We start from the raw sequence: 12981 nt of genomic DNA on the forward strand, positions 1-12981 counted from the left end.
CCTTCGTTAAATTTTTCAATGTGGGGAACACTCCTCTTTCACAATTAGGAGTTGAGAGAAGTCTGTAAAGCAGTCAGGAGAAGTCTGCATGGTGGACCATATACTGGGATGTTTTCATTATTGGTCAGGAGGATATGCTTTAAATTACCTATAAAGAAGCATAAAAGAAATGATCCTCAAAGCAATGCATGAAGGAGACGGACTAGATTAGGACCCATGCATGATACTCTACGGGGGTCGTACAACTGTCTCTGCAACTGAACCATTATGACGCCTCTCCAGTTCAGACGCGAGGATCGAATTAGAGGGACACTGCATACAAAAAACTTAAAACAATGGTAAACTATAGCATCTAGTTGTTGAAAATTGCAAAAGAGTCATCTGTCCTCCCAGGTTGACCATGGACTGAAATGTGCACATTTTCCTAATTTTGGAGAAAAAGCTGTACGTTAGATTTAATTGCTTTCCTGGCTGTCGGCCAATATGCACAGCGCTGAGTACACAGACAGAGGAGTGGGGATATTTACTTTGGTAGGGGTGAGAAAGTGAAGAAAAACTACGAAAAATAAACCCGGAAAACAAGGGAGGGAGGCGACAGGAAAGGGCAATGAGATAGCAAAACCTAAGGAAGAGAACGGAGGGCAGCTGCAGAGAGCTGGCAGCACTGGGCGGGTGCCCACAGGAAAAAAAAAAAATGAGGGAGAGAAGTTGTGAAATGCTGAGAATATACTTAAAAAGCGCACAATGTGCCTTTGTGTGTTGAGCAGGCAGACCCAGAGCGCCCGTGAGGAGCAGGCACAGGCTTGCCAGCGCAGCCGCCTTCCTTATTCCAGGGAAACACATGCAGGTATAGGGCACTGCCCTGTCACACATAACTGTGCGCCACCACCTACTCCTATCCGGGTAGCAAGGAGGAGGAAAAGGTTTGCAGACAATCACAGACCGGCAGAAATGCGTTCCTACAGTCATACTGGTAAAACCTGCACAGACCAATCAGAATTCAATGGGTACATCCTCGCGGGACATATTTTGCAGGACGTCAACAATTTGCAACAGGACTCCTCCCACCTCTTGCAAAAAGCGAAACTTGGAATTTAAAAGGGTTGTCCAACAGACATGTTTTTTTTAACATACCACCATGGTGGAACTGTGAATGGAAGCATACTTACCTCAGCTTCATCTCTGTGGGTACACTGCTGTCACATGTAAACTACCAACATGGATGAAGGGTATGGGCGCAGCTGCAGCCAATGACTGGCCTCAGCAGTGATGTGTCCCCAAGCGTCACATATAATATATATCTCTATCATGACACATGGTACGGTAAACCCAAAAACGGAGTGTAGTAGCTGACATGACGCTTAGGCTGGGTTCAGACCTGAGCGTACTAAACGTGCGCTCTGTAAGCGCGATTGCAAACGCCCGTACATACAGAGACAAGCGAACGCCCATTGTCGCTGAAGTCTATGTACGGGAACGCGCGACAAGACGCCCCAAAGAAGCTCCTGTACTTCTTGGGGCGTCAGGCGTTTTACAGCGTTGTAAAACGCTCAGGTGAGAACCATTCCCATAGGGAATCATTGGTTCTTGCCTGTTGAGCGTTTTACAGCGCGTAGGAACGCGCTGTAAAATGCTCAGGTCTGAACCGGCTGTTAGGGACACATCACTGCTGAGACCAGTCATTGGTTGCAGTGGTGCATGCGTATACCCTAAATTAAAGCTATTAATGCAATGTTAACCAAGCTTTAGGGCTCATGCACACAACCGTGGCTTGGATCCGCATTTTTTGCAAGTCAGCTGCAGACCCATTCACTTCAATAGAGCTGCAAAAGATGCGGACAGCACGCGGTGTGCTGTTCGTATCTGCACATCCTGCAGACAAGGATAGGACTGCTCTACTATGGGCCGGCCGTTCTGTAAAATGCGCTATGTACACAGCCAGCATCTGTGTTTTGCGGACCGCAAAACAGCCAACGGTTGTGCACATGAGCCCTTAGATGCAGAGAACAAAATTAGACATCCACCCTTTTCCCGCTGGTCAGGTTCCCTGGGACGACGCAATGTGCGAGCGGAGCTCAGTCAGGGCCTGCTGAAGCACATCACTGCAGCAGGCCATAACCGAATTACCGCTTCAAGTGACAAGTCAGCATGCAATAGTATAAAATGCTGTGGCGGGGAATCCGAATGCAAGTATACTGAGAACTGTATTATCACAAGGGTCTGAGTGTCCAAGATCAGGAGTTACATTCTGTGCTACATGTGAATAGGACTGATTGGATGGAATTTTGTAGAGCGCTGGGGAATAAATAGAAATAACATGGGATTATGCAGTTCGACTGTAAAAGCCTGAATTGACTTCAACATGTAAGGTGAACCCTAATTTTTAGAACAGGTTGTAGGTAATTAAAGGGCTTTTCCCACCTTTAACATGGGGCCATAAATGTTAGATGCAGGTCCCACACCTATGTCTAGAACAGGGGTCCCTGAGCACTGTCCCTCCTGGAGGAGGCCGCTGCACGTCACATGCAGGCAGAGATTGAATGGAGAGGGTTTTCCACGAGAGTCAAAGAAACAGCAGAGGAGGACCTGCATCTAGAAGATACTTGGAGCATATACCAGTAATGCCTAAGTAATACCCTTTTTAGTGCATTTATGAAGCAGGGCAGTTAGGCTACTTTCACACTCGCATTTGGTGCGGATCCGTCATGGATCTCTACAGATGGATCCACACCGATAATACAATCGCATGCATCCATTCAGAACGGATCCGTTTGTATTATCTGTAACATAGCCAAGACTGATCAGTCATGAACACCATTGAAAGTCAATGGGGGACGGATCCGTTTTCTATTGTGCCAGATTGTGTCAGTGAAAACGGATCCGTCCCCATTGACTTACATTATGTGCCAGGATCCATTTAGCTCAGTTTCATCAGACGGACACCAAAATTTTGCAAGCAGCGTCCGCCTCCAGAGCGGAATGGAGACGGAACTGATGCATTCTGAGCGGATCCTTTTCCTTTCAGAATGCATTAGGGCAAAACTGAACCGTTTTGGACCGCTTCTGAGAGCCCTGAATGGATCTTACAAAACTGAAAGCCAAAAAGAGAGAGTGTGAAAGTAGCCTTAGTTCTGGAGGTAATGTACCTGGAACATTATATGACTTATTATACAAAGAATAGGGGCTTGTTCAGACAGCCGAGCCTCCGATTAGAGAAGCCAGGGCAGAAATCTGATGCCGAGCCTCCAGAAGTTCCACGCAAGTTCTTTTTGCTAGTAGAAAGGGAGGCGGAGTGCACGCACAGTTTTCGGGTGGATTTTGACACAATACTCCACGGTGAGGGCGAGAGGCGTTTGATATTTTCTTGTGGAGATTGCAGCAATGAGTGGAAAAGGAAAAGTTTTCCACGAGCGACGTCCTGCCGGCCATGATTCATTTCTCCGAGTGATTCACATTTCCTGCAGATATCTGCATGCATATCACCTTCCCCATGAAGTCACGGTCACGCCCCTGATAAGGGGGAAACTGCTCGGGTATCCATTAGGAATGCAATTGGAAGTGTCTTTATATTTTCTAAGCACCATAAAACCAGCGGGTACCTCGGAGTCCACCGTCTTTGTCGCGCTCTCCATCCGGTCCCATATTCCCTGGCAGTTCCTTTGCCCACTTGAAAGTCCCTGAATGGAAGACGGAGCCGTGTGAACTGCGGGCATAGAAGGAAGCGAGCGAAGACTAAAGGTGCATTGACAGCAAGCGAGGAGAAGCCGATGGTCACTTCCTTCCTGACAGTCGGCTGCTCGTTCAGTGGAGGAGACCTCTTACATGCAGCAATCTCCTCCACAGGATGAGGGATCACTAATGCCATGTCTCGTCCTCATCCAGCAGCACCGCTTCTGAGCGGCAGAAGCTGCAACTGTTTTGTCACTGAAAAAGATCTGACTATTACACAACTATTTAAAGGGGTTCTTCTGGCTACAGATATCGGTGACCTAGGGGAGGTCATCAATATCAGATCAGCGGGGGACTACTCCCCAATACCCCCGCTGATCAGCTGTCTGAAGGGGTTGTGATGCTTGTGCGAGCGCTGCGTTCTCTTCAGCGCCCTCTCTCTTGTAGTGGCAGTGCGGTGTAAATACAACGGTTACATTGAAGTGAACGGGAGGAGTTGTAATTACACTGCACCACCGCTACAAGGGAGACGTGAGCAACCTAAACACTGAAGAGAGCGCAGTGCTCGCACAAGCACCACAACCTTTTCAGACAACTGATTAACTATGAATGGGTTACAGCTACATGATTTGGCTATGATTTGGCTATGAATGGGTTACAGCTACACAAACAGCCCTCCTTAGCTCCTCTGTCTTCAGCAATTAATTAGACCTAGGAATCCTGGTCTCAGCAGAAAATGCTCCGGCTAAAGAAATCCCAGGAGAATTCTGGGAAATGCAGCAACGTCGTCGTCTTCTCATCGGGGAGTATTCACATGTAGGGTTTGAGGTGCTCCTGAAAAAACAAATGCATGCGGTTTTACTGCGATTTGTTCCGTCTTGCAATTTTTTTTGGGGGGGGGGGGTGAAACGTAAAAGAAATATGTTTCTCCTGTAAAAACCACGCAGTCGCAAAACGCAGGACGTATTTTGATGCGACAAATCCACATGAGTAAAGCCGGGTTCACATCACTGTTTGCGGCCCATTCACACAACCGTATTTTTCTGTCCGCAATTTTACAGATCGGATGCAGTTTTACAGAAGGGGCCATAAAAGATGCGAACTGCACACGAAGAATAGGCATTTATATCACGGAGAAGAACATTCCGATCCGCAAAATGCATAAGGCACACGGCTGCCGTCTGTGTTTTGCGGATCCGCAAAAACGGATACAGTCGTCTTAATGAAGCCTTAGTCTTCATTACTGATCCTGTGTTTTAAGCATCTGTTATACTCAGCAGTGCACATTTTGGATCCTTTTTGAAAAGAAAAAAAAAAAAAAAAAGTCCTACACGAAGTAGGAGGCTGGTGCGGTATGTGCAGCGTATCGGCATCAAAACGACCGGAGAAGCTTCTAATCAGGCTCATAATGTTCAGTAAGTGTATTATTCTGTGTGAACATGCCCACAGCAGTGCAGGATCTAAGGCTGGGTTCAGACCTGAGCGTTTTACAGCGCGTTCCTACGCGCTGTAAAACGCTCAACAGGCAAGAACCAATGATTCCCTATGGGAATGGTTCTCGCCTGGGAGTTTTAGAGCGCGTACGATCGCGCTGTAAAACGCCCGACGCCCCAAGAAGTACATGAGCTTCTTAGGGGCGTCTTGTCGCGTGTTCCCGTACATAGACTTAGTGGGAACGCGCGACAATAGGCGTTCGTTTGTTCCGGAGCCGCGTATGTCAGACGCCCGTAGAATCGAGCATACAGAGCGCTACATCCCGAACGCTCAGGTCTGAACCCAGCGTTACTGCAAGTTTTTGCTGCATTTCTGCAGCAAGTGCCCAAAATCTGCATGTGTTACAGGCCATGTTTAAGGCCTCTTTCACCAAAGCGACTTTTCCATCCGGATGTGATGCGTGAAGCGTACAGACAACTACCGGAATGAATCCTGACCCGTTTTTCAAGTATCATCTCTACATTCAGGAAAGTCGCAGTGTGTCCTATATTGTCCGTTTTTCGTGCAGCTCTGTCCCTATAGAAATGATTGGGGTTTGCGTGAAAACAAAAGACATCCGGATGCAATACGTTTTCACTGATGGTTACCAGAAGCTGTAGATTGTTATTCTTCAGTTTTTACTTCACACGCGTGAAAACCAGATACAATCTGGACGGAAAAGACGCAGTTGCAGAATTGCAGAAAAAAATAAAATAAATGATTGAGCTTGCCTGCAAAACTATAGTTTTTTCCCTGAACAGATCGTGACACAATCCGTATCGCTGGAGGAGAGAGGCCTTAGTGCTGCGAATCCTCCCCGGCACACCCACTGTACATGAAACATAACACCCAGGGTGGACTTTGGATGGTGAAGTAGTAATGCGCTCCTACAGAACAAAGAGCTGGTGTTGAACGGAAGGAACAGTTACTGCAAAGATGTCTGCTGGAAACTAGAATATAATAACGTGCGGCAATCAGGGGCGGCAGCAACTGACCTGTCAGGAGTCAAAGCAATCGCAAAGGAAACAGGAGCAACGTGGCCCCACAAATCTGTGCCACACTGATCACGCAGTCTTTACCACTGTGGCCATAGTACCAGGCGATTACACTGCCCCCATCATACGGCACCTGACCGAAACTCAGTGCCCCCCATAACTCTGCTCTCCTCTTACTGGTACGGGAAGGGGGCAGGGAAGGATAGCCGCCAAGAGGTAGCCACTAGACAAGGCCCGGTGAGAGGGAAAGCCACGTCTCATGCAGTATTACATGCCAGCCATTGAAATTAATGGAAGCAGCTATGAGTGATGGATTGTTCCTGGAGAGAGGTTGCCATGACCGAAATGGCCGCCATCATGGTCACCCCTTCTATCTGTTAGGAATGTGGTATGGTAGTGATGGCCACAGAGGCGTCACGTCACACCGCTACGCGGCAAAGAGCGCAGATCAACTGGTGCCAGTGACGGGTAGAAATCGTACTGGTAAGCTTCTTTTTTATGGGAGATGACATTTCAGAAGAGGAGGCGTCCGAGAAGACCTTGGTAATGACACCTGTAGGAGACTCTGCTGCTTTGTTCTGAAAGTTTATTTATTTTGGGGGGAAGGGGGGGGTCATAGGGTGAATGAAGAATGAACAGATAACCCCCAACTTACACCAAGAAGTCTTCAGTTTGATCTGACAACTATGGAGATCTACCGACAGAGCCAAGAAGGGGGGGGGGGGGGGCACGGTAAGTAGACATGTATTCCCACTCAGGACATTGATGGCATGTTGCTGGGATAGGTGCAGGTCCCACCTGGGATCCGCTTCCATCATCAGGAAAGGGTCCCCCGAACTGAAGGTGAGAGCAGCCCCCCCCCCCCCCCCCGCCGTTTACTGCTATGCAAGTTCCGAAAATAGCCGAGCGAGCCATAAGATTTAACGGAGAGGAAACCGGGCATGTGCAGTGAGCTCTCCTTCACTGGTGCCCCATTCTGGAGATGGGATGCGGTCCCAGAGGTGGGATCCGTTCCCTATCTGTCACTGATGGCATATCCTAGCGACATGCTCTTAGGGCTGAGGTCACACGTGACTGATTAGCTGCGGATTTGCAGTTGCAGATTTTCAAGGGGCAAATCCGCGGCGTTGTACAAAACCAGCAAAGTGGATGAGAATTTCAGAATTCTCATCCACATTCTGCATGAAAAGCCCAGATATTGGATATTGCAGACATGAAATCTGCAGAATGTCAATTAATAGGGCGGATTTTCCTTGCGGATTTCCCCCTTTTTGATGGAGAGGGTGGCCTCTGCTGGCTTTTCCGCAGCAAAAAAAACCTAATGCAATATGTGCGGCTTTTGTTGTACATTTTTATTCTGCCGCATTTTCCCATCACGTGCGCTCCTGGCCCAATGCCCCAGATGGGAATACTCTATTAAGGGCTCGTGCCCACGGTCTGCAATGCATGGGAACCGGACGTTCACTTGAACGGGTCCGCGATCCGCCAGATTCTGTCTGCACTGCAAAAATATAGAACATGTCCTGTTCTCGGGCTGCAATAAGGGCACAGGCCGCACACGTCCTAAGTGTATGGAAACCTTAGCAAAAATAATAATAAAAATTACCCCCACCACAATGTATCTGTAAGAACTGTAAACTATCACGTACGACCGGCGGGTTACAAGGACTGATCAATTCCTGTCGCAAATTTTAAAAAAAAAGGCAAATACGGGCGCTCCAGGGTGTAACAATACAGTAATACACGATTGCCAAAATGAGCTGTGCTCTCCTGTAGCCGAGCGGCTCCTCCTGCGGGAGATTCCAGAGATCCGGTCCCAACGGTACGGATAACAGCAGAAAACGGATAAGGGGATACAGGAGCGCCACCGCCGATAGGTTTGTATAAAACTGCTTAGAAAACGCATGAAAGGCCCATGAAACGCGTTGCACATTTCCACCTTTTTATGTATGTTTTCCATGAACCCTTTTTAGGAACAGAGCCTCCGTCCACCTGCGTTTTCCGTTTTCTCCTGTTATCCGATTCTTTCCCGCTGTCGCAGTCTACATTTCCATATTTTACTTTCAGCAGCCGAACCTCCTTCTGACTGGAAATACACCGCACACAGCAAAGTCACCGCACTGACGTGCACCGAGGACACTACCTCAGTGTCTCCCCGGGTCACCTGGCGGCTGTAGAGGAGCGCCCTGAGGGAAGCCATTGTAGTGACGTCACCGGTCCTAGCATTCCTAGCATGCCTCCCACCACACAGCCCATATCTTGTACGCATAGCCTCATAGCTGCCCCTACCAGAGCTTAACCATTTCACAGCCAACTAGGTAACTCACAAGAAGCCAAGTCCTGTGCAGAGAGAAAGCAGACCACATAGCCCACCTCCGATGGCAGCTCAGAACATGCACCTCAAGTCACCATCAACCCTTGGTCTTCACGTCTGTAACAAGACCAGTGTCTGTTCTAGCCGTATGACAAGGTGGACTTAGGGCTCGCTCCAGGAAACGTGGTCCATGTGTCGGCCGAACCCCCCGAACTGACTGCATCAAGGTGATTTATGATACAGTCAGTATCAGATCACGGGTCAGGATCATGTGAGTGCAGTGTAATAGAACCACAATCAGATAGGAAGTGACTATGATAAATCACTATCATACAGTCAGGTCAGGGGAGCCGTGGTCGGTCCAGCTGACACACGGACCACGTTTCCTGGACCGAGCGCGGTCATGTGAAATTGGCCCTAAAGCAATGGAGGCATAGGGCGGATCGACCGCAGCCATTGCAGCAAAATCGTCATGCGTTCCATGTGGAGCTGTCGTCGGTTTCACCTTATGCGTTACAAAAACGTCATGTTGGAAATCCAGACGCAATAAAATCACGTGCATTTATTCTCTGCAGAGGTCTCGCCTACTCCTGAATGTAGAGCTATACCAGCAATGAAGCCCCTTCATTCTCTATCGGTGGGGGTCCCACATATCAGACCCCCCCCAATCGTAACGTGATGGCATAACCCAGCAATAAGCCCTTTAAATAATATAATGGGGGGGGGGGTGCCCACCGTTAGAAGTGAGGGGTCATGACTACGATTTGCCAGTTGGTGGAGATACAACTACCCGGACACTACAGCCCTAGAGACAAAGCGGCCATGGGGCTATTTAGGCGTTACAGTGTGAATGCGGCTGTAGGTCTCATCATAGATTGCTGCAGAGCACCAGGGACAAAGGACCCTCAATATCAGAAAGGGCCCCCGGTGTCAGACCCCCAACTACCCTAACATTAGCTGCATGCCATACGAGGTCTCCTCCGACCACTCACCTATCCATTGACTTTAATGAGTGCATTCACACACCAGTGGTTGTCCGCGGTGACATCATAGAAGCACGTCCTATTTTGTCTGCAATTACGGATCCCTCCCACCCATCAGTGTTTGGTCCATGGTTTTCACGGACCATTGGTAGGAGATGCTCTGGAAATTCATGTTTGGCCTAGAGGAGTCCGTGGGATACGGAGTATACACGGAGGTCAAAAAACAGACACGGAGGTGGGAAAGAGGCCTTACTGTGGGCAGCCCATTGATTTCTATGTGCCCCACGCAATGCTTCATTTCCCCCTGTGGTGGCGCTGCAGGGAGAGCAAACACTTTCTGCAGGGTTCTCCCACAGGTGACAGCTGGAGGCCCCAGCAGTAGGTCACCCTGTGACTACTTACTAAGAGGACAACCTACCTCTCTGTCTGCAGTACTGACCATGTGAACTACAGAGCACAACCTCCTGTATGTAATATATATACACACAGCCACTATAACACTATATATATATACACACACTGTATAGACATATACACTATATACATACACTGTATAGACATATACACACACACACTATATATACACACACTGTATAGACATATACACTATATACATATACACACACACACTATAACACTATATAGACATATACAGATCCCCGAGCCCCTCCGCCTGCAGTAATAGAACACACAGCCACCGCCTGTTGCAGCCGCACAAGGCCCCGGAGCCGCACAGCACTCACCCCGGGTCTCCTCGCTCCTTCCTCGGTCACTGTATCACGTCCGACAGCGGCTACAGATGTCCCAGACTCCCCGAGCTAATCCTCCGGACACTGAGAGGCGGACACCCCGGCGCCAGAAGAAGGGCAGCGGCTCCTCACAAGCCACACCTCAGCAGCGACGTGCGCGGCCAGAGAGGAGGCGCCACCTGCTGGTGCTAGAGGGCACTGCACGGCTCTTCTTACTGGTTGGATGACTGGTGACCAGTATAAACCATGACATTACTGCAGAAGGTCTCAGAAGTCCGCTCCTCTTCTGTCAGGATGCTGAATATTATATGGAGTCACTTTTTTTTTCTCACAAAGTTTGGTGACAAGCAGTACAGCTGCTATTACAGTACAGTTAGTAGTTACCCTGACTGTTCACATGTGCGTTAGAGGCTACGTTTAACCCTACTTACCAAAACTCCAGTGAAGGAGAGTAGACCTCCCAGACTCCTAAAAGGGCTGGCAGATATCCCACAGGGCTCATGAAGGTCTGTCTTCAGCCGGACAGTGGTCCTCCATGCGCTCTGCATACCTTTAACTTTTGAAAACCACAAAGAAACATACTCGTGGCCGAGTATAAAAAAAATTGACGAAGCGCATACGGATCGTGACGGAATGCATAATGGAATGCATAATGGAATGCCTTTAGAGGCATTCCATTATTCATTCCGTCATAATAGAAGTCTAAGGGCTGCATAACTGATCCGTCCCGTTTCCGTTATACAGGAGAGGACTCCCCTGCATAACGGAAATGGGACGGATCCGTTTTGCAGCCCATAGACTTCTATTATGACGGAATGAATAATGGAATGCCTCTAAAGGCATTCTGTCATAGAATTGCGTTATGGTCCGTGGTAACGGAATCCATAACGCAATTCACCTTTTACCACCAAGCAAAATGTGTGAGCGAATTTCAAAATATGAAATTTCTTCATCTATAATTACCAGCATTTACTGTAAAATGATGATAATTACCACCAAAATAATCTAGTCAAGTACCACCAGCCTCAAAATCACGGACACATCTATTTTTGTTCGCAGACACAGGAAAAAGGTAACCTATTTTTACGGACTGTCCAGAAATTTCTGGAAGGTTGACAACCCTGGCACCCCCCACAGTAATAATTCCCCCCTTTATGCCACCACATACTAGTTATGCCCCCACTGTGCCCCCATTGCCTGAGATGGGACAACCCCTTTAAGCATCCAAGCCTATCCAAAGAAATTCCACAACAGAAAAATACGGACACAGCGGGGACCCTAAAATTGACCAATCCTCAGCCAACTACCGTCCCCCCTCTGATCCGTCTTAGACTGTATTAGGGGAAACAAGCTCGCTAATGCGTAAAGAATCAAAGAATGCGAAAACAAAGGTACGGTACACCAAAACAAAATGAATTCATAGCTAGACAACGAACAATGCCGCAAAGCTGAAACCATGTGAATCAACAATTGAACCGTAATTGGACATCTTGAATCTGGAACAGAACTGGACCTCTTCAAAACTTGTTTTAATAAAAAATGAACTATTAAAGGGTAGGAAAACCTGCCAATTTAAAGAAAAAAGACTAAACATTTATGAGCAGAAGCAAACCCTAAACCTCAATTGATAAAATCACAAATGAAGTCAATGAACAAATCAACACTATAAGTCAACACATTGACATATCTGGCAGAACAGAATAAACACCACTTCCACCAAAGACATACCCATCCCAAGTATTCCGAGCCAACGAACACTGAATCTGGTTGCAGATCAATGACCAATTAGACTCTACAGATAGTCTGGACCTGGGATACTTTGCCTTTGCCTCGGTATCCAGGCGGAAAGAAAAACTTGTCCCGCTGCGCACAAGAAAAGAGTCCGCTATAAGATTGGATTTTCCAGGAATATCAGTTGCTTTAAGTCAGACATTTCTAGAATGAACCAAAAAAAAAACATAACAAAAAAACAACCTCAGGACTATTGGATGATAAACAGTAAATAGCGAACAAAACCGCTTTGTTAGCTGTATGTACCAGTACCCTCTTATTCTGTAAAATCTCACCCCAAATAACTAAAGCTACAACTATAAGGAACAACTCTAACAAACTTTTTGAGCATCCCCGCTGAACACCACGAGGCATGCCATAGTTCAGCAGACCACTGGCCATTAGCTATGAGCCAGATGAGTCCATAAACAGACCTAATGACCCAGCCTCAACAAATTTACTCTACTATGGCCATTAAAATTAATCAAAATGTCTTCCCAAACGTCTACAATCTTCTTTCAATTGCTAGACAAACAAATATGACACTTAAGAGACTTCAGGCCACTAGTAGCCATATACAAACATCTAGAAAAAAAATCCTACCAATTGGAATACCTTGAGAGGCAAATACAAACAAACCCAATAATGACTGTAAATCCCTCAAAGTAGTCTTCTTAACCTCCAGCATTCGCCAAATCAAAACCAACATCCTCTTACTTTTATCCAAAGGCAACCTAAACTCCATGAACTCAGTGTCAATCAAAATCCCTAAAAATTCCATCCCACGACATGGAAGGTCAGTTTTGTCATGCGCCAATGGAATACCAAAATAACCGCAAACCTAAAAAAAGAAACTGTTACGCATCAATTAACAAACATCTGAATCTGGAGGAGCAATAAAAAGGAGATTATCCAAATAGTGTAGCATCTGACCTTCAACCCCTGACGACATTGTAACCCAGTTAAGAAAGGACGAAAGGGGCTCAAAATAAAAAAGGAAAAGTCTATGGGCAAATAATACTGCCCAT

At 47.3% G+C, this 12981-nt stretch overlaps 1 protein-coding gene across 1 annotated transcript in view; it reads right to left on the bottom strand.

The window, feature by feature from the left end:
* The window catches only part of CD151 (CD151 molecule (Raph blood group)), a 42910-nt gene extending 32577 nt beyond the window's left edge, over positions 1-10333 (bottom strand). Inside the window, exon 1 of the mRNA XM_044269452.1 lies at positions 10178-10333. The gene's annotated coding sequence lies outside the window, so the exon portion shown is untranslated. The remainder of the gene's footprint in view (positions 1-10177) is intronic.
* Between the last annotated feature and the right edge of the window lie 2648 nt (positions 10334-12981).

This window comes from Bufo gargarizans, chromosome 10 (assembly GCF_014858855.1).
Source record: "Bufo gargarizans isolate SCDJY-AF-19 chromosome 10, ASM1485885v1, whole genome shotgun sequence".
NCBI lineage: Eukaryota > Metazoa > Chordata > Amphibia > Anura > Bufonidae > Bufo > Bufo gargarizans.